Here is a 22101-nt window from a genome sequence, read left to right on the forward strand (position 1 = left end):
TAGCTAACACCTTCTTAACGAAGAGGCGATCTCATTTAGTGATATTTAGCAGTGCTCAACAATCTAGCCAGATTGACTTTGTTCTTACTAGAAGAACGGATAGGAGGGATTTCTTGGATTCCAAAGTGGTCCCTGAGGAGTGTGTTCTAGATCAACATAAGCTTGTGGTTGCCAACTTTCGTTTTCACTCTCGTGTAACATCAGACAAAGGCTCCAAAATAATAAGAACAAAGTGGCGGAAGCTTAAAGAGAAAGTGCAACAAACCTTTAGGGAGAGGATGATCATGGAAGGACCGTCAGACGAAGTGGAGGTGTGATGAGTCCAAAAAGCAACATGTTTTTCATTACATAAACATTTTTTTGTCTCATTACATGCTCTATCTAGTTTTGAGTATGTCATAAATGCATGATTACAAGTATTGAGCCATTTTCATTAGAGATTTGCACAACTCGTAGTTTTATTTAGTAAGATTTTATCCTTTTTCCTTGTCTTTGATGTGTGTAGGTGATCCAAGAGCCGTCTCCGTCTCCTCCTTCCTCCTTCCCCCTCCATGGCGACCACCACGAGACTAGATCAGGAGGTGTATAAATATTTTTTTGCATGCACGAGACTAGATGAGGTCAACATGCGAGGGATGTTGACAATACTGGTTCTAAGATTTGGTATTCAGGGTCAGCCACCGCTAGAAACGGCATAGGCATCCTCATAGAGAAGAGCCTCAAAATGGATTAGTGGACAGGAAGATAGAATATCCTAGTCAAGCTAGTTGTTAGGAATCTTGTTCTAAACGTTATTAGTGCTTATGCCCCACAAGTTGGGCTCGACATGAGCGATAAGTGGTAGTTTTGGGAGGACTTAGAGGACGTTGTTGGAAGTGTACTGACAAACTAGAAGCTTTTCATTAGAGGAGATCTTATGGTCATGTGGGTACAACTAACATACGGTTTGAGGTTGTGTGTGGAGGCATCGGGTATGGCAACAAAAACCAGGAGGGCAAAGTCATCCAAGACTTTGTGCTTGCCTACGAATTGTTGGTAGCTAACACCTTCTTTATGAAGAGGCGATCTCACTTAGTGATATTTAGCAGTGCTCAACAATCTAGCTAGATTGACTTTGTTCTTTGCTAGAAGAACAGATAGGAGGGATTTCTTGGATTCCAAAGTGGTCCCTGAGGAGTGTGTTCTACATCAACATAAGCTTGTGGTTGCCAACTTTCGCTTTCACGCTCGTGTAACGTCAGACAAAGGCACCAAATAATAAGAACAAAGTGGCGGAAGCTCAAGAGAAAGTGCAACAAACCTTTAGGGAGAGGATGATCATGGAAGGGCCGTCGGACGAAGCGGAGGTGTGATGAGTCCAAAAAGCAACATGTTTTTCATTACATAAACATATTTTTTTGTCTCATTACATGCTCTATCTAGTTTTGAGTATGTCCTAAATGCATGATTACAAGTATTGAGCCATTTTCATTAGAGATTTGCACAACTCATAGTTTTATTTAGTAAGATTTTATCCTTTTTCCTTGTCTTTGATGTGTGTAGGTTCTATGAACCTTTATTGATAAAGCACGATAAAAGGAGCCAAGCGGATGAAATATGGGGAGTTACGGGCACCAGGACTTTGCCATTTCAAGGGTCGAAATAACCTGATTTTTTTATCATAATATAATAAAGATCCAAGATCATGGTGTTATATCCCTCGTCCATACAACTGCAACGAGCCTAAGAACACCTAAATGGAGTATGTATGAAGAAATAACGCTCAAATTACTTCACAATCCAAAGAACTTAAAAGAACACCCCCTTGGATTGTTCTCTAAGTTTGTTGAAGCCTTTTTAAAACTCTAGAAGTCTCGCTAAAGATCTTGCTTTAGGAAAGTTCAGTAAACTTGGACAAGAGAAAGAGTACAATCATGTGAAAGGATCGTATGCCGCACCTAGAGGGGGGATGAATAGGCCGGTGCTAACCAATTTTTAGTTCTTTTTCAATTTAGGCTTGACACAAAGGTAAATTCTCTAGATATGCAACTAAGTGAATTTACCTATATGACAAGGTAATCAACTAAGCAAGATATAGCTACGCAATATAAGAGATAGAATAGGATAGAGGTAACCGAGAGTGGAGCACGCGATGACACGGAGATGATTCCCGTAGTTCCCTTCCTTTGCAAGAAGGTACGTCTACGTTTGGAGGAGTGTGGTTGCTACGAAAGCCAAACCAACAGCCACGAAGGCTTCACTCAGATCTCCTGTGAGCAACGCCACGAAGGCCTAGCCCACTTCCACTAAGGGATTTCCTCGAGGCGGAAACCGGGCCTTTACAAGGTTCTTGGGGCACACATCCACAACCAAATTGGAGGCTCCCAAATCTGTAACAATACAACAATCAACAACAACACATCAACAGCAATCAACTAGGGAACCAAATAGGAACACTAGCAAGAGATCCCTCAAACAAATGAGAGGGAAATGTAAATCGCTTCGGTGAGGATGTAGATCGGTGTCTTCTCCTTCGAATATCCAAAGATCAAGAGCTTTGGTTGGGGGAGGAAGGAGATCTTGCAAATCTTGTGTTCTTGAGGTGGCTCTAATGGAGGTGAGACTTGGCAGAATTTTGTGCAATGATTGAGCAAGGAGCAAGGTAGAAGAAGGGGGTATAAATACCCCTCTCCAAAATCAAGCCGTTGGGGCTTCCGGGGGGCCGGATAATCCGGCCTAAGTAAGGGCCGGATAATCCGCCCCCCCCCCCTGGAAAATCCGGCCTCAGGGACAAAACCTAGCAAATATCCGGCCAAATGTCCGGCCCCTGTCCAGAACTGCTTTTCTTCGGGTCCTTAGCCGATTTCGAGGGGGGCGGATATTTTGGAAATATCCGGCCCTGGGACAAAACCGGGCAAATGTCCGGCCCCTATCCAGAAGCATACTGAGCCACAATTCCTCAAGTCCTTAGCCAAAAAATGGGGGCCGGATATTTTGGAAATATCCGGCCCAGATTATCCGGCCTGGTGATCCTGTTCAGCTTCCTTTTGACACAACTAACCACATCCATCACACATATATATGTATCTATAGATAAAACATGTACCACTTAAAAAAACATTAGTGTATCACATACATTGACATCAAACACACAAAACATAATATGAGAGATGTTCTTTCAATCTCCCTCTTTTTGGTGTTTGATGACAATATACGGATTTGCAAGAGAATCACTATAGAGTCAAGCATGATGGCAAAACATAGAGGCACTCCCCCTACATGTGTGCATATAAGTAATTTGCATTTGAATACAAATACACAACACATAGGTGCGAGGTGCCTCAACACAAGAGGTATCCAATCATGAGCTCTAACAAGAGACATAGACATATATGAAGTTGAGATAAGGTGCTAGAAATCATACCCATGTGTAGATATATAATACGGAGATATAGCATCACACATAATATAATAACATTGATCTCAACAAATAGAAATCCGAAAACCATAACAATGTCTCACACCACATAGCACATAGTTTTAAACGGAACACAACCAAAACAAATAGTTCAAATAAGAGGGAACACAAGCAATAGAAGAATGATAAACGCATATGCTTGTGCCCAAACCATGCAAATCCCCGAGAGAAGTCCTAATAGAACACTTCTCCCCCTTTGGCATCGAGACACCAAAAAGGGGACAAGCGCGATGCTACTCGCTCCATGGGGATCACTCGGAGCCATCTTCGTCATCGGACTGGTACGCCGCTTCCTCTTCTTCATCTTCAGTGTCAGGGGCATCCGGAGAGCGGCGAGTGAGGTTGGACCTTTGAATGCAATCATCAAGATCACTCCACGGAACCTGTGAAGAATGCCACCCACTGTAACCTGGGTGAACTAGAGGCTGAGGCGGGGGTCCTTGCTCACCACTGAGCTTGTGCAGAATGACCGCCTGAGTATGCTTAATCTCATAACGCTCTCGGCTGGCCGCATAGTTCTCCTTATGGATCTCAATATTCATGCAAAGGATGTGACGCTGAAACCAATTAAGCCTGCTCACTTGCTTCTTCATGGCAGGGAGGTCAGCATGGCGAGCAGGAGCAAAACCACTAGAGCGAGCATCACCCATAAAGGAGTCAGGAGCAGGTGCAGCAGAAGAAACTGGCTTAAGCTTGTAAGCCTTCTTGACAGTGTGCTTCTCCAATGGGAACCGGCTCAAGTCTTCACCATCCATGGCCACAGAGTTGTTGATGAGGAGCTGGATATATGGTGCATAAGGTATGGTGGTCCGGGAGACCATGGCATCATGAATCTCATTGAAGATGAAGTCCATGACATCAAGAGAGTAGTCACGTTCCTCATTACCATCACGAGCACACCTAAGGCTGAGGTGCATAAGATCCACAAGAGCTCCCCGGAGTGCATCATTGTTACCACCACTTGGAGAAATGGTGGCCCGAAAGAACCTGAGCAACTGACCGTAGATGGGAAGCAGCCCCTTGGTAGTACCAACTGCTCCATCTGAGGTATAGAGATCAAACAGCACATTCTTATCCGTCTTCTGTGGTCCATGGAGGCGACGTCCTCCTCCTTCAGGAAGTCCAAGAATACCAGCAAACCGGCGCAAGGTTGCCCTACAGTGAGTGGAGCCAGACATCCATTCCATAGTGCGGTCATCATCTTTCTTGATGGCCAAAGTGGCAAAGAATTGCTTCACCAACTCTGGACTATAGTCACATTGAATCTTCATCATATCCTGCAAGCCCAACCTGCCAGTCACCCAGATGGCATCCTCTAAGTGATTGTTGACTGCCAGATCATCCACATTGATAGCTTGCATGGGTCGCAGTTTCTTCATGGGCTCATAAATGTCCTTGTAGATGAACTCCTGTTCCACGCACCAGTATTTCCTGCCCTCTGTCTCTTCATCCCTTGGGAGATCTTCATACCAGTTCTTCATGTGGATAGCTGCATAAGTGACAATGTCCATTGTCTTGTAGTTTTCCCTTGTAGCCTTGTTCTTCTGCCTAGAAGCTGAGGACTTGCGAGGAGCGTTTGGTGCGAACTCATCACTTGAACGATCACGCCTTGGGCGTCTCCGAGCACCCCGAGAAACACCATCTGTGAACAGCAAAGGCGGATAGCAAAGAGAAGATAATGCTCATAAGTCATGTATGATACAGTAATGTACTCTAGAAATGTACTATAAGTCGGTACAAGTCTAGACAAGATAGATTGAATCAATACTGCAACGGCGATGAAGCTCCAGGCCAGATAATCCGGTGTCCCCGTGGGGCGGATAATCCGGCCTGACCGGATAATCCGGTCTACGCGGGGGCCGGATAATCCGGCCCTGCGAATCTTGCAGATCTTCCAATCAAAAGCTTGTCTATGACCAGATCGGCATCATAGCATGCAAGAGGAGTATACTACACACGATTTGGAACAACTAGACACCATCTCCACCAACAAAATAGCACATACAAACCACAACACCTAGGGTTAGGGATTGTGAGTCATACCCGCATCCATTGGGGAAGCCGCTTGGAGGAGATGGTAGCTAGGGAGGAGAGGCACCCGATCCACCCAAAAACTCCGAGAGGGAGCGGACGGGGCGACTCCGGCGAGGAGGAGGAGCTCCGGCGGCTGAGGAGAAGGAAGAGGGCGCGTGGGGGGAACTGGTTGCTGTGGCAACTGTCCACCCCGCGGCCTCTCTAAGTCCTCCCGCAACCGGCCCAGGCCGGATAATCCGGCCCAAAGTAAGGGTGGATAATCCGGCCCGGCCGGATATTCCGGGGTGCCACTAGGCCGGATTATCCGGTTTTCTGGAAAATTCCAGAACACCGGAAATTCTGCCTATCTTTAGTTGGTTATTTGCATGAACCCATATGTGATGCAATAATGTATCACGTCACATATAAGATGCATATTTACCAATAAGATGGGGCAACCTAGATCATCTGACCGAGAATCCTCAAACTCCAAGTTTTTACCAAACATGACAAATGAGCAAGATGGAAATGGCTTATAGGAGAGTGTAGGCTTAGGTTTAGAGGGTACAAACTGTTAATGGTACATGATCACTCAAGTTTGCAAGATATGAGAAAATAAGGCCAAACTAGAGTGATTTCCCATAAGAACATGGAGTTGTCAAATAAAAGCGATAAGATCCAAATAACTCCAACTCTTCACAAAGAAGAGTGTGGTGGCCTAGGCCACCATATATGAGTGTTGTGGCATGGCACCGCGAAGATATATCTTGGGTCCAAGCCACTACTCATCATTGAAGCTCACATATCAACATATGATATAAAGAGAATGATTTCTTAATGTTGGCATTATGGGGGGAGGGATAGCTCAATAATTTAAACCGCACTCCCCCTATTTCCATGCCCACATCTAAACCAAATAAAGTTTTGAGACAAAGGTGTGTTTGCAAGATGGTCAAGCTATACTACTTGAATCAATGATATTTAGCTCATTCCTCAAATAAGAGAACCTTGCTTCGTCAAGAGGCTTCGTGAATATATCGGCAAGTTGATCTTTGGTAGGAACATAGATAAGCTCAATATCACCACGGGCAACATGATCCCTAATGAAATGATTCCGGATCTCAATATGCTTCGTTCTTGAATGTTGCACCGGATTATAGGCAATCTTGATGGCACTTTCATTGTCACATAATAGAGGCACTTTGTCACAAATGACACCGTATTCCTTTAAAGTTTGCCTCATCCATAACATTTGAGTGCATCCACTTGCGGCGGCAACATATTCGTCTTCGGCGGTGGAGAGAGATATACAATTTTGCTTCTTAGAAGACCAACACACCAAGGACCTACCAAGGAATTGGCAAGCCCCGGAAGTTGATTTCCTATCATCCTTGTCTCCCGCCCAATCCGCATCGGTGTATCCATTGAGAATAAAACTTGAGCCTTTGGGGTACCAAATACCATATCTTGGGGTTTTATCAACCAAATACCGAAAGATTCTTTTGAGAGCCATCATGTGGCTCTGCTTAGGAGAAACTTGATACCTTGCACACACACCAACACTCAACACTATGTCCGGTCTAGATGCACAAAGGTAAAGCAAGGATCCAATCATGGAGCGATATACCTTTTGATCCACCTCTTTACCATTGGGATCAAGTGCAAGATGACATTTAGTAACCATAGGAGTGGCTACACCCTTCAACTCGGTCATCTTGAACCTCTTGAGCATGTCTTGGAGATATTTTGCTTGGTTGATGAAGGTTCCTTCCCTCAATTGCTTGATCTCAAAACCAAGGAAGAACTTCATCTCTCCCACCATAGACATCTCAAACCTATCGGTCATAAGCTTTGAGAATTCATCATTGAAAGCTTTGTTAGTAGAGCCAAAGATAATATCATCAACATATAATTGGGAAACGAAAAGCTCCCCATTGACCCTCTTAGTAAAAAGAGTGGGATCAATTAGCCCAACATCAAACCCACGGTCTACCAATAATTCTTTAAGGTGCTCATACCAAGCTCGAGGAGCTTGTTTGAGACCATAAAGAGCTTTATCAAGCTTATAGACATGGTTAGGGAAGTTGAGATCCTCAAACCCCGGGGGTTGCTTAACATAAACCTCTTCATGCAAAGGACCATTAAGAAATGCACTTTTTTGACATGGGCATACCCTTCGGGTACCCATTATTAGTATACCTGGCTCGGCCCAATATGGTGAAGACTTAATATGGAGAAGGCCCAACAAGGCAACCCGAAGAAGTAGTCGACTAGGACTCTTGTAAAACCCTAGGTTGGTTGCATATATAAAGCTAGCCAGGGCACCAGAAATAGAGAGGCCAACAGATAGACAACAGATAGACACCATAGCTCCGCTACGGCGGCACCCTGTAAACATACATATGATCATATACTGGATTGCTAGCAGCACGTAGGGATCCTCCACCGAGGGGACCCGAAGCTGGGTACGTCGTGTGCCTAATCTCGACCCCGGAATCTCCATCGTCGCTCTCTCCCGAAATCCAAGTCTACAATACGTAGGCATTGCCGAGATGTTCCCTCGTCAATTGGCGCCGACCGTGGGGAAAGCGACGATTGGATTTTGTCATCCGGACGGGATCCGTCAAGTTCATCGTCACACATCTGGGTATAAATTCGTCGAGAGCCGGCCGGATTTTTTTTCGCGTCACCATCTGGTTACTCATCGGCGGTAGAGGTTCCAAAAATTTCGCTGCCATCCTTCGGGTGTTCGGCTCGATCCGTCAGATCCGAACATATCCTAGGCGATGCTGCCGACAGCGCCAGATGCAGGCGAATAGTATCTGATGATTTGGATCTGGACTGAGGTGGTCGGTACTGGCTGTTTCGTGGGGTACTGGCTGTTTCGTGGGCTTGGAAGGGCAACTCGGCGTAATCAGGAATCAAAGTTTGACGGATTGACCCTTCAGCTTACTCAAGTGCAACGTGGCCACCACCAGCTTTTCTCCATCACGGCAGACCTGCACCCGCGGGGGCTTCAAGTACCAAGTAAAGAAAGGAACGTCCAGGCAGTTGATCACCTCGTAACACTCCCGCAGGATAACACGTTTCCGTGGGACTTTTTCTTCCTTTTCCCTGATTATCTCTCTTCATCATCTAATTGATTGATTGACTATTGATTTACTAAAATCAGATCTAATTTATTACATGTCTTTTTGCACGTATGCACTATCTGGAAAATTTCTATGGCTAACAAAACAAGCGGTGGATTACGGAGGCTCGCGGCATTGGTTCGGCGGGGGCTCGCCTGTCATGGACTCGATATATTTGGGTGCTCACCAATCACGGATCCACTACGACGATTATGCTCTCTTCATTGGCTACTACTCCCCTTCATGGATCAAGCCATCAAGTTCATCAGTGACGAACATCCGACATAAAGATCATCAGCCAGGCGCCGCACAACTACATACCGTGTCCGCGGCACGACTTGCGTCCATATCGGCGCAGCCGATAAAAAGCTAAGTTTCCCTTTTCCTCTAAGATTCAATTATTTCTGTATTTTCGCTACACCCGAATACTCGGGGTCTACACAATTGCATTATTATAACAAACTAGACCATGAAAGCGCGCGTTGCTGCGCCCGTCCATATCGAGAAATGGATAAAAGAAGATAGTTGAAAATAATCGGTTAGTTTAAATACTGAGAAATATGTACATTATATGAGTGATGTGGATCCTGTAGAAAAATTCTACATTTTAGTATAACATGCAAATATTTTACAAGCGGCAGTTTAATGGATCACACCGATCGATGCGTATTTAGAACTACTGTTTAACTTAGGATACCATTCAACCAAAGAGTCCTAAGGACTGACTTGAGGTCGTTCCTGCTAGCTGTTCCATGACCTTCTAAATTTGCATAGTTGTCTTGTTAAGTCTTGCTTCCAAGTCATTGTACACGTGATCACTATACTAAAACTGTTTCAGAAAAGAAGAATAAAATTAGGAGTTGCTATTCCATAACATGGCTCTATGATGAATAGTAGGTAATTTGCACACGAAATTGTGAAGTCTAGCAAACACAGTAAGTACACAAAAAATTTCCTTGTATAATTCTTGAGAGGCAAACCACACCCTTTGTCCATATGGCGATACAGATACTTGTACATGAATATGATACACATTACCCATACCACCGTTTCGAACAACATGTGCGCGCACGCACACATACTTTGAATGAAATCATTGTCGGTACTGAAGTCAATTTTGTTGGCAGCTAGATTACATAATACAAATATTTTTTTAAAAAACAAGCAACAAAAGTCTGTAAAAAGCAAAAATGAACAATTTTAACTTTAGATGCTTACAGGAGGCTCCATATTGATTTGATGGCCTCCATTATTTTGTTCCGACGAACAGAGCAATTTCTAGGAAAATAAGCCAACTTTTCTTTAGTATATACGAGATGAGTTCAGTCAAATCATAATGAGACAACATGCATGAAGGCTGAAGTCAAACAACAACACATCAATAAAAGATTGAACCCCTGTTAAATATATGGACTGAGTCATCTCCTCAAATTATTGCCCAGCATGGCTACAAATCTTATGAATGACATAACTTAATTTTTGCCATATCAAAGAAATATGTCAAAACATGAATGACATTACATTAGTGTCATGTTCGTGTCAGCAACAATGTGTTATTCCAAATGTTTATGCAGCTTCCAAAGCTAATCTTGGTGCGAACCGCAATTTTCTACGTACGGCAAAATAAACTTCTAGCTATATGCCATATGAACTCGTGTAGAACTATAGACTCAACAAGGAAAGTTGCAACAGTACTTTTCAAACCAGATCAACATGGTCTACAGGGCAATCTTGTTAAAAAAGGAAACCCCAAAACTCAAAATTCACAACTAAGAATAGAGGTGTGGTCGTTGTTTTACCTTAATCATGGCGAGCCGACGAATTGATCTGGTATTGACCTACATCAATTTTGCATGGAGGTATGGATGCTGGAGCGCCCTGAAGCTGGATGTGTCCACAACTCCACACACATCCGTTGGCCCTGCCGGTATAGCGATACAGCCTGCCTACCATGATAATAAAGAGAAAAAATATCAAAACCTATCAGATTAATTGGGAAGATATATCAACTATCAAGGTGAGAAACAAAAAGTGTGGCCACTGCACCTTGAAGCCAGCCGAAGGGGATGGGATCGACGGATAATGAAAAGCCTGATGGAAGAAAGAATGAACCAAAGGCACGCACCATGTATAGAATGGGTAGGAAATAACATACGTCAACTCTAATTAACCTTAATGGAACGGGGACGTACGAGCTTCATCGTCATTACTCCTCTATTGTCAGTCGCGCTTTTTTTCTTTTTGGTATCGCTATCGGTTTCTTTGCAACTAAGGAAGACCTGCAGAGGGGAGAGACGATGATAGGGTCGCCGTGATGGAGAAATAAAGTGGCTCAAAGAACTAAACTGGGCCTTAAAACCATCTAAGAGTGCAGCAACGGAAGTCTACAAAAACCAGTTTTCAGTGCAAAAGCCCATGAGAAAATCAGCAGCCTCGCTGTCAAATCAGCCCAGTTAATAAGAAGGTGTCCAGCTCGATCCTCACAGTAGCAGCCCGCTAAAATGGGCCGGACGGACATGCGGGACAGTAAAAATGTTCCAGCGATCCCAAGTGCAGCTAACTAACGATCCAATCCCTTAAATAGCAGGATCGGACGGCTGACGCGTTCAATTTGCTGTGAGGGCTCCTAACTCGTTCCATTATACTGTTACTCAATTCACCCGGCATATGGGGCTGCGCTATTATTTCGTTACCACAAATATACTCGGTTACTTGGTGGATTTTTTTTTCTTCGGCTCTGGATGTATCTTTTTCGGCTCAGTGGAATTATTTTCTACGACTTAGTGGATTTATCTTCTTCGGAACAGTGGATTTATCTTCTTCGGCTTGCTGGATTATTTCTCTTCGGGTTATTATTGGTTCACTCTTATACAATATTACCCGATGCGTTTCCGGGTCAATGGGTTCATCTTCTATGGTTATTACTGGAACTATTTTCTTCGGCTCAATGGATTCATCCTCTATGATATCAGCGGATTCATCTTCTACGGTTATTACGGGATTCTTCGGGTCAATGGATTCATCCTCTATGGTTATTACTGGAACTATTGTGGTGACCCGGCATACCACTGCATGGTGTAGTATGCAAGTCTGATATAACACCAATGAAACACCGTTTCACTAGTATTATATCGCTCAGAGTGGTACAACAGAAACATATGCGGGTCCAAGGCATGTCTATAGAATTACAACACAGACTCTGTTACATAAGATCAGCACAGCCTCCTACTTTACAATGAGGTAAATCTGCAAATAAACTCCAGAAGAACGACTCGTAGTCTAATCCTATCACGAACTCTATTTGTAGAGTATTTCACTAACTACAGAGGCTAAGAATAGACTCTAGGCTAAATAGGAGCTAGGTTTAGGAAGCTAGTTCCCTTCTATGGCTAAACTAGGTTTTCTCCTTGTTGAATATGGTATCTGACTCCTCTGACAAGGTCATGTCTCGTGAAGTAGTTGTTGACTCCTCGACCTTCGAGTTGCACTGTAGATCCTCCTTCGATGCCTCCGTATCTAAGCAGGGGATTTAAGAGTGGGATGAGTACGAGCGTACTCAACAAATTCATTATAGGAAAGAGGTGTTTAATGCACTAGCTACAACATTAGACCAGAAAGTCTAATACCAATGCAAGTTTTCATAACCATTTCTTCAAAAGGTTGCTTTTATTCCGAAGAACTATGTCCGTCAGCCTTCACTGGTTTACTAGAACTTCATGGAGCTCGTTTCCGGCCGCGTTCGCAGTTCCATATCCCGGAACAGGGAGTGACAGGTCACGGTTCTTTACACTCTGCAGAGGTGTGTTGCTTTACCCATAAGAGATCTTAACCTTGGTGCCAACCGAGCCGCGAGATCGTCCACACTTCCTATGGTGTGAGGCCCGGTATAAGGTCTAGCCAATCATGTTCCTCCGCTACCTCGAATACCCACCCTTTGTTGCATACTCCGACCCTGGGTCCACACCGGCCCTATTATTCCCATAGATTTCAGGGTGGACTCCGACCACGACAACAGTTTGGGACTCGTTAACCAAACTCCTTCGCCGGTAGCTGCAACCCATCATAGACCACAATACCGTGGGGACTTAAGGCCTCCCCAGCCAACCGCTTGCACTTCGAGCGACAAGTGTCTACGGACTATGCCGTGGGGACTTAAGGCTTCCCCAGCCAACCGCTTGCCCTGACAGATACAAGTGTCTACGGTAAAGCGCATCCGTTGATGAACGAGAGGTGGAAACACTTTTGACTACTCCGTCCCACTCCGGATCTTATGGTTAACACGGGTATTACGGCACAAGAATCACTGGCGACATTTGTTGTTTAATCCTAGATGGATATAAACCCTTGCAATGGAACCTCCACCATATCAACACAATCCATGGTTCCATTTCCAACCACATAGTCATATTCATAGTTATGAAAATAGTGGTTTTGCTTTTTATGCAATAGTGATAACCATAGTATTTTGCAAGTAATTTGATAGAAATACTCAAATGACATGAGCAAGTGATGAACTTGCCTTTCTTGACTGCAAGATTATGCAGGCAAGGTCTTCGATACGCAATAACTCCAAATTCTAAAATAGCATCATCGTCCGGTAAGGACGATGTTTAAAAGATTGGCAAGGATGCAATAATGCATAAGTATGAGATGCAATCGCTCTAAGCGTGACCTAACCCCGATGATTTAGGATCAGTGAGTTGTAATGATTGGTTCAGGGTGTGTTGCACTTTTAGAGTGATTTACAAACAAGGTTCTTATTCAGGTGTGATTACTTGGTATTATAAACAGGTAGATAATAAGGCATAGTAATCAATTGAGCACACAAAGAATGATAATTGGCATAATGTTAACAAGTAAGGAACAATGGTTAGTTTTAACACTATATGGCATGGTTAATGATTAATTATCATATACTTCAAAAGAATAACTTTTGAAGAACATGTTCTTAATAAAGAACAAGTATAATAATTAAGGTTGTGGAAGTCTCTGGTTTATTATGGTTCTAGTTGGGTTCTAGAGCAAGTATTAGATGGATCACAACAGAGTTGGATTCATCAATAGTAGGTGGAGTTATGCCTAGGCATCCTAAGCAATTAATTACACATGGGTGCTATAAAGGTTGATGCTACTTTGCTGGTGATCGATGGCTATTGTCTATAGGTCCTATTAGGCAGTTTTGATGATGATTCTTTAGTTACTTCAAAAGAATAACTTTTGAAGAACATTCTTCTTAAATATTAAGAAGTATTGCAATTAGGGTTGAGGTGGTCTAGGTTTTACTGTTGGTTCTATTAAGTAAGGAATAATTGACTCCTAAATAGGATGGTGGATAAATATCCCACACTAGTAGGGTTTAGTGGAACAGGGTTATGTAAGGTAAAATAGTAGGTATGGTTGCTGTTAGGGTTCATCACAATGGTGTGATGCTAAATAGGAATGAATAAGGATGATGACTTTGGTAATAGGATCTAGGGTTTACACTTGGTTAACCCTACTTAATTATCTAGGTCTGATGAAGATGAACACCTAGGATGCTAATTAGTAGTGATAGGGTTCCCATATTTTATGTGGATTTGAACTAGTATTTAGTTGCTAGATATGAATCTATGATTACTAATGAAGTAACATGATCACATGTTACTTAGGGTTTTAGGTTTGGAAACAATTTTAGGGTTCATATGAAGTAATGGATTTGGGGTTCCTAATTGAATTAGGGTTTTGGGTTTCACATGAAATGATAGGGTTGTGATATCATTCCATATTAAATTAGGGTTTGCTATTTACCATATAGTTCTAGGATTAATAACTTCATTTTTAAAGTTGAAGTTATTAATAACTTGGAAATAAAAATAATATTGAATTTGTCATATTATTATTTTTATTGAATTAATAATTAAGGTAATTATTAATTAGGGTTTAAATTTCCCTAATAATGATTTAATAGGATAGCAAATAAAGAAAATTGGTTTTCATGTTTTCTTTATTTGCTTACTGGTTTTAGTTACTTTATAAATGGTTTCTTAATTTTTGAATTTTTAATTGTATTTAGAATTTAAAATTAAAGGCTTAAATAACAAGTATTAAACAATTGAATTTTTATTAAATATAAAAATTTCATTTTATATTTTTATTGGATAGAGTTTTCTTTTCTAAGAATTTTGATATCTTATTTGTATTTTTCTGAGTTATAATGAATTTCCTAAATATTTGCAAAGTTTCAGCAATTATAGAATTTGAAATAAAACTGAAATGGACTAAACGTACCCAGACAGATACCACCCACAGTCTATGACTGGTGGGGTCTGTCCACCTCACCTGCCACGGGGCATTTGACTGGGTCAAAATTGCCACCGTGGCGAGGAGGTTGCTGGCCGGCGGCCAGACGGGATCGTCGCCGGCGAACGCGGTCTCCCGCGGGGTCATGCGCGGGCTCGTTAGAATCAGGGCGACGAGACGAACATGATGGTGGCGGCACCGCTCCCTAATGGTCGCCGGAGCGGCGGCGGCGTCTATGTCCGACGGCGGCGCACGGTGGCCGACGGTGAGAGCGAGCTACGGCGCGAATTGGGACGCAAGACTAGCACCTACCGACGGAAAATCTTACCCTGATGCTTGCTAGCTGGTCGCCGGAGTCGATTGAGGACGGTAGCAACGAGGCGGTCGCCATTTCCCTCGCAGTACTGCGAAAGGGAACAGCCTAATTCTTCCACCTCCGAGCTCCCCTCGGCGTGTAACTACACCAGATGGAGGAGGACTACGCGGCGCTCCTCCAGAGCTCATCGGCGAGCTCCGAGTTGGTCGGCAACGGTGGGGCTATAGGGTTGCTGGCGGGTTAGGGTTTCGGGATAATGGCGAGAAGAAGGAAATCGGGGCTCTAGGGTTTCCTCTCTCGTATTTATACGGCCACTGGCAATCGTCGATGGTCGCGGTGTCCACTTCGGCGGCCGGGACGTGGCTCGCCGGCGTCGTGCTGTCGTTCATGCGGAGGAAGAAGGAGACGAAGGTCTTCTCGTCCTCCTCGCTCTTATCCGTGGCGAAGGGGTACTTTGGCCATGATGGGCTGTGATGGGCTGGTGCAGTTGGGCCAGGAGTTGGGCTGTGTTGGTGGGCTGCTCGGCCAGGTAAGTTCCAGGTGGGTTTTCTCCTCTTTTCTTTTTCTTCTTTATTTTCTGTTTTGTATTTTTATTTGTTGAATTCAAATTTGAATTCAATTCTATTTTTTAAAATTTCCATTTCTGGTTTTGTTCAATTGACTTCAAAGTTGAACTGTATTACTCTTGCAGGTTTATGATTATTTGATTTAGAATTTGATAACAATGGTCATTGAATTATTTTATTTCCCAAGACAATTGTGTAATGCTTGATTTTATGTGTATCTTTGTGATTTCCCTTTAAGTTTCAATTTAGCAATGACTCCATGTGTTATTTGAAATTCCTTTTTCTCCTTGGAACCCATCTCTCTTTTGAATCATTTAAATTGGATAATTTCTACTCAAAGTATTTTTAAGGATTATTATGAAGTCTTAATTAATTATAAGGATGAGTGGTTGATCCACATATGGTTTTAATCACATGATTTAGCACTAAGTTATTCTGAAGTTCCATATTTGAGCATAAGCTTTAACTATTGAGCAATTCTATGATTCTAATCATGTTCACCTAATGGCTTATGGTTTGGAGCTCAAATGTGAACTAGGTTATATTTGTGATCACTCAAATGATGCACCTATTAGGGTTTAGTCTCCCTATCCATAATAAGATGGTTGTTTACTTAACATTTTATGTTCTCCTCTAGTTACTATGATATTGAGAATTAGTTTTATCTTCTACCAATTGGCTTCTATTATTAACCTCAATTTATCATTTAAGTAACTACATTGGTTATAGTTCTTTTTATAGTTAACTTTGGTCATATGGATATATGGTTTCTCACCATATTAAGTATGGAGTTTTACACTAAGGTTTTCTTGTGGTTCTTAAGTGAAGAATAGGTGAAATGTGAATGTGGTAGGATTCTACTTATGATCACCAAGTGATTCACAAGTTAAGGTTGGAATATAAGCTTAGGGTTTCTTACTAGTTATCTCCCTATGATTTCATGTGGAAATGGGATATACTTATCCTAGTAGGGTTTAACTTATCCTCACATACCTCAAGAGCATGATCATGGATTAGGCATGATCAACTTGTTCTTAATATCTTTACCTAAAGTTCTTAGGGTTTATGATCATTACTCAATTTATAATGATCAAGGTTTGGCTTTCTCAGTTATCTCTCATGGAATGGGTTCTCACTTCCATGATCAAGCATAGTCTTGATCAACTAGGATATAACACTTCTATTTTACTTTCTTAGATGGGACTACTATGGTTGCCTCAATAATTTATATCCTAAGAGAATACCTGAGATACTCTGTTAGGGTTCTCTCAAGAAATGATGGTTTAACCTTTTGGATATTTGATTAGATCTCTCCCTTAAAACCAAGTGTTTCCTCAACCAACTTGAGTGTACACCGGATCTTGAGCTCTCTTATATAGGAATGGATTATTCTAGGGTTTATGGTGTTCTCACAAGATCTCAATAGGTATTTAGTCTAAAACTCCACTTGGCTATCATGGTTGAATTAATCTCCTCCTTACTTTATCAGTTCATGGATATGGTATTATTCCATGTGATGTTAGGTTGTCTCACCACTCCAAGATGAAATGGTTAACCTCCTAATACTTTAGTTCAAAGGTTGTCCTTTATTCTTAAATAGGTAAAGCTAGAATTAGTATGATTGGTCTCTCTCATTTGGGAAGGACTTTAGTACGAACCTAGGGTTAGGCTCCATAGAGGTTGATGTAATCATCAATGTCTATGTTTAACACAAATGGTTTCTCTCTCTAAGGAATGTCTTGAATAATACTCTAAGGTTCCTCTTAAAGATGATGATTTGAATACTTGGATGTATATCCAAAGTTTAGCTCAAGGTTTGGTATTGATTCTCTAATAATTATTATAGAACTCTCACCTCTCTAGGTTTGATGATAATAATATGAAATGGAGAAGAATATATACTTCTTGAGTGGATCTCCTTGTTATAATTCCAATGTTGCAGTGGAATGAATACCATGAGGTTTCATGGTAGGATCATGGATTAATTTTAAGACATGGAGAAGATAGTCAAGAATGTTTTCTCTTTTATTGTTACTTGATTTGCAATTGAATTGGTGTTCATATGTTATGACAAGGATTACCATATTATAATCTTTTATAAGATCAAGTAATTGATCATTGAGTAAAGTGTTGTTGTGTTGATTAATAGTTTCATTTGATCTAACCCCTTAGATCAAATCATCTCTACCCAAAACAAAGTTTTTGCAAAGTCACTTTGAGGTTTATAGCGCTTGACTTGATGAGCTACTTCAATTCCACCAAGGTCAAGTGAAACTTCAGTTACTGTGACTGTTTTACTTTAAAGCGCGAAAATTCCCCAGATTTTCTATGCATGAATGCAATGCACACATCTGTTTCCTCTATTTTTGTAACCCCAATACCTGGGATATTACAACTATTTTCTTCGGCTCAATGGATTCATCTTCTATGGTTACTACTGGATTCTTCGGTTCAATGGATTCATCCTCTATGATATCGGCAGATTTATCTTCAATATATGATCATATGTGATGGGGTAATCTTTAATATGGATTCATCTCAAGTACTTCATCTCGGATTTCATCCTTAATGGCCTTCTTTCGGTTACACGGATACTACTCGGGGGCTCGACAACGACTTCGCCCCGAGTAACAACTGTGACACGGCGTCTAAGCAACAATCATGACATCACCCCAGCAGTGCTCGGGGGCTCGGCTATCTCTTCATCAACAATTTGGTGGTATCCACTTTTGCTATTTGGTGGTTTCTACTTTGGCTAGATTTCTTATCTACACTCGAAGACTTCATCATGCATCGACTTCGTCGTGTTCAAAAAGCTAAGTGATCTTTTATTTTGCACAAAGTTGATTATCGTTTACTTTCATCGCACCCGACACTTGGGGGCTGCGCGGCATATATTCACTTTACATATCATCGAATCTGAGCATCTGACACTGCATGCGAAAAAGAGAGTCAAGAGAAAGATAGAAAAAGTTTGTTTATTTGTGCAGGAGAAAGCCGGCGAAATTGTCTACAAGAGAGAACCCGACGAAATTGTCTAAAGGGAGAACTCGACGAAATTGTCTTCAAGAAAGAACAGGACCCGAAAAATTATCTTCAAGAAGGTCCCGAAGAATTATCTTCAAGAAGGTCCCAAAAAATTATCCTCAAGGAGGTCCCAAAGAATTATCGTCAAGAAGGTCCCGAATAATTATCTTCAAGGAGAACCCAAAGAATTGTCCTCAAAGAGGACCTGAAGAAATTTTCCTGAAGGAGGAACTCGACGAAATTATCATCAAGGAGAAAAAAAGGAAAGAGAAGAGGATAGACAAATCTTCGGGTCCATTGACTCGTCATTTGTTCCGAGCAAGAGTATCGGCGATGTGCCTGCCGACAATATAGAAGAACCCAATATATTCGGCTGTCTCATCACGCCCGAGAAAAATATAGAAGAACCCGCAAAATGGGTCATTGCATCAGACGAACAAGGCACTTGACAAAATATTCTCAGAGCGCCAAATTTGCGATCAATCTCTGAATGCCGCAAAACTTTGCGAAGGTAAGACCCCAGATCCGTTCTGCGTGGCGTGGCGCCGTCTCTGACGTCGGTTTGCTACTTTTTTCCGTATCAACAGATACGAAGAAAAATCCTAACGGACGCGTTAGGTACCCGATAAAATATGACTGGGACTCGACAGAATGGTAAGACCTTAAGCGGCACCTGTCGAGTTAACACCAGTATCCCGAGATCATGTCCAGGGACGTGATCTTGAAGTAGGTTTTTGCGGATTGCCACTACAACAGATAGACACCATAGCTCCGCTACAGCGGCACCCTGTAAACATACATATGATCATATACTGGATTGCTAGCAGCACGTAGGGATCCTCCACCGAGGGGACCCGAAGCTGGGTACGTCGTGTGCCTAATCTCGACCCCGGAATCTCCATCATCGCTCTCTCCCGAAACGCAAGTCTACAATACGTAGGCATTGTCGAGGTGTTCCCTCGTCACTTTTCACATCCATTTGTTGTAACTTAAAGTTATGATGCGATGCATAAGCAAGAAGGATACAGATGGACTCAAGGCGAGCCACGGGAGCATAGGTTTCTCCAAAGTCAATTCCCTCAACTTGAGAGAACCCTTGAGCCACCAATCTTGCCTTGTTCCTCACAACATTTCCAAACTCATCTTGCTTGTTCTTGAAAATCCATTTAGTGCCTATAACATTGCGGCACCCCTTTGGCTTCTCTACTAAGGTCCATACTTTTTTGCACTTGAAGTTGTTGAGTTCTTCGTGCATAGCTTCCAACCAATCCGAATCTTCAAGGGCTTCAAATACTTTCTTGGGTTCCACTAAGGAGATATAAGCATGATGATTGCTAAAGTTAGCCAATTGCCTTCTTGTGGAAACCTTTGCCCTTACATCACCAAGAACCTTGTCATGAGTGTGTCCACGAAGTTCAAGGTTCCTATCTCTTCTTCCTAGACGACGGGCCTCGATCTCCTCCTTGGTTCTTCTTGGCCTTGGAGGTATCACTTGATCAACTTGATCATTTGGGTCCCCGTCTTGACCTTCAACTTGAGCAACTTCAATTTCTTGAGTGTGCTCAACCTCATGTGCTTGATCTTGGACATCATTTGGTGAGGAGCAAATATCAAATGGATACTCGTCGGAGCCATCATGAATTCTTGGTTGATCTTGTCCTTGATCTTGTCCTTGATCTTGCACACAAGAGGGAGGGTCTTGTTCTTGTTCTTGGGTTGGTGCATCATTTGCTTCACTTGATGGGGTTTGTTGATGTTGAGAAGATGAGGGCTCCACCGTGGTAGAGCATAGTCCTTCCCGAGACGCCACACCGTGTCCCTCAATGGGGCGGAAAAATCCCACACCCATTCTTACTATGGCATCTTGAGGTATTTCATCACCTGCACATAAATCAACTTGCCCCACTTGGGAGCCATCATTTTCTTCGAACTTCACACTACAAGATTCGATGATAATCCCGGAGGATATATCAAATATTCTATAAGTGTGAGATTCGGCACCGTAATCAACAAATATACCCTCCAAAGCTTTAGGAGAAAATTTAGATAAACGAACTCCTTTGATTTTGTAGAAACACTTACACCCAAACACCTTGAAGTATGAGATATTAGGCTTGTTCCCGGTGAGTATTTCATATGGAGTCTTGTTCAAGCCCTTGCGGAGATAGAGCCGGTTAGAGGAGTGACAAGCGGTGGAGATGGCTTCGGTCCAAAAGTTATAGCGGGATTTATACTCCGCCATCATAGATCTTGCCATATCCATAAGAGTCCGGTTCTTCCTCTCTGCAACACCATTTTTTTGAGGGGTGTAAGCAGCGGAATATTGAAGTCGAATCCCCTCATCACTAAGAAAATCATTGAGTGTATAGTTCTTGAACTCGGAGCCGTTGTCACTTCTTATTGCCATAATGAGGAGGTTGTGTTGGCGTTGCACCTCGGTAGCAAAGTCAATGAATATTTGTTGAGTCTCATCTTTCGTCTTGAGAAAGTAGACCCAAGTGTATCTTGAGTAATCATCAACAATCACCAAGCAATGTTTCTTCGCACCAAGACTTGCATGAGCAACGGGACCAAAGAGATCCACATGAAGGAGCTCCAAGATCCTCTTGGAAGAGATGATGGTCTTGCTTGGATGCGGAGAGTCATGCATTTTGCCTTCAACACAAGCCCTACAAACACGATCTTTGGCAAAAGACACATTTTCCATTAGTCCCACAATATGGTTCCCCTTGTGAAGACTTTGCAAAGTTCACATGTTGACATGGGCTAGGCGGCGATGCCACAACCAACCCACATCCGCCTTTCCGAATAGGCACATCGCACTTGTCGTGGTGGTCCCCGAAAAGTCCACCACATACAAGTTGTGTTCGCGATACCCAACGAAAGCGACTTTTAGAGTCTTGCTCCACAAGAGGACCACAATATCATTATCAATAAAGACGGCGAAACCCATCTTGCCAAGGGCGGAAACGGAAAGCAAATTGTAACCAAGGGTTTTGACAAGCATGACATCCACAGGTGTAATGTTGTGTGCAACCACAACCTTGCCAAAACCCAATACCTCGGATGTAGAATTATCGCCAAAGGAGACGGTGATACTATTTATGTTGGGCCTCAACTCCTTGACGAGGTTCTTGCCGCTGGTCATATGACTTGTACATCCACTATCAAGTACCCATTTTGAACCTCCGGCGGCATAGTCCTACATGATATCAATTCTTGGATTTAGGTACCCATTTCTCAATGGGTCCTCTTTTGTTAGCAACAAGGGTCTTTGGAACCCAAATAGACCAAGCAACATAACCATCATAT

Source organism: Lolium perenne, chromosome 1 (genome assembly GCF_019359855.2).
Source record: "Lolium perenne isolate Kyuss_39 chromosome 1, Kyuss_2.0, whole genome shotgun sequence".
In the NCBI taxonomy this organism is placed as follows: domain Eukaryota; kingdom Viridiplantae; phylum Streptophyta; class Magnoliopsida; order Poales; family Poaceae; genus Lolium; species Lolium perenne.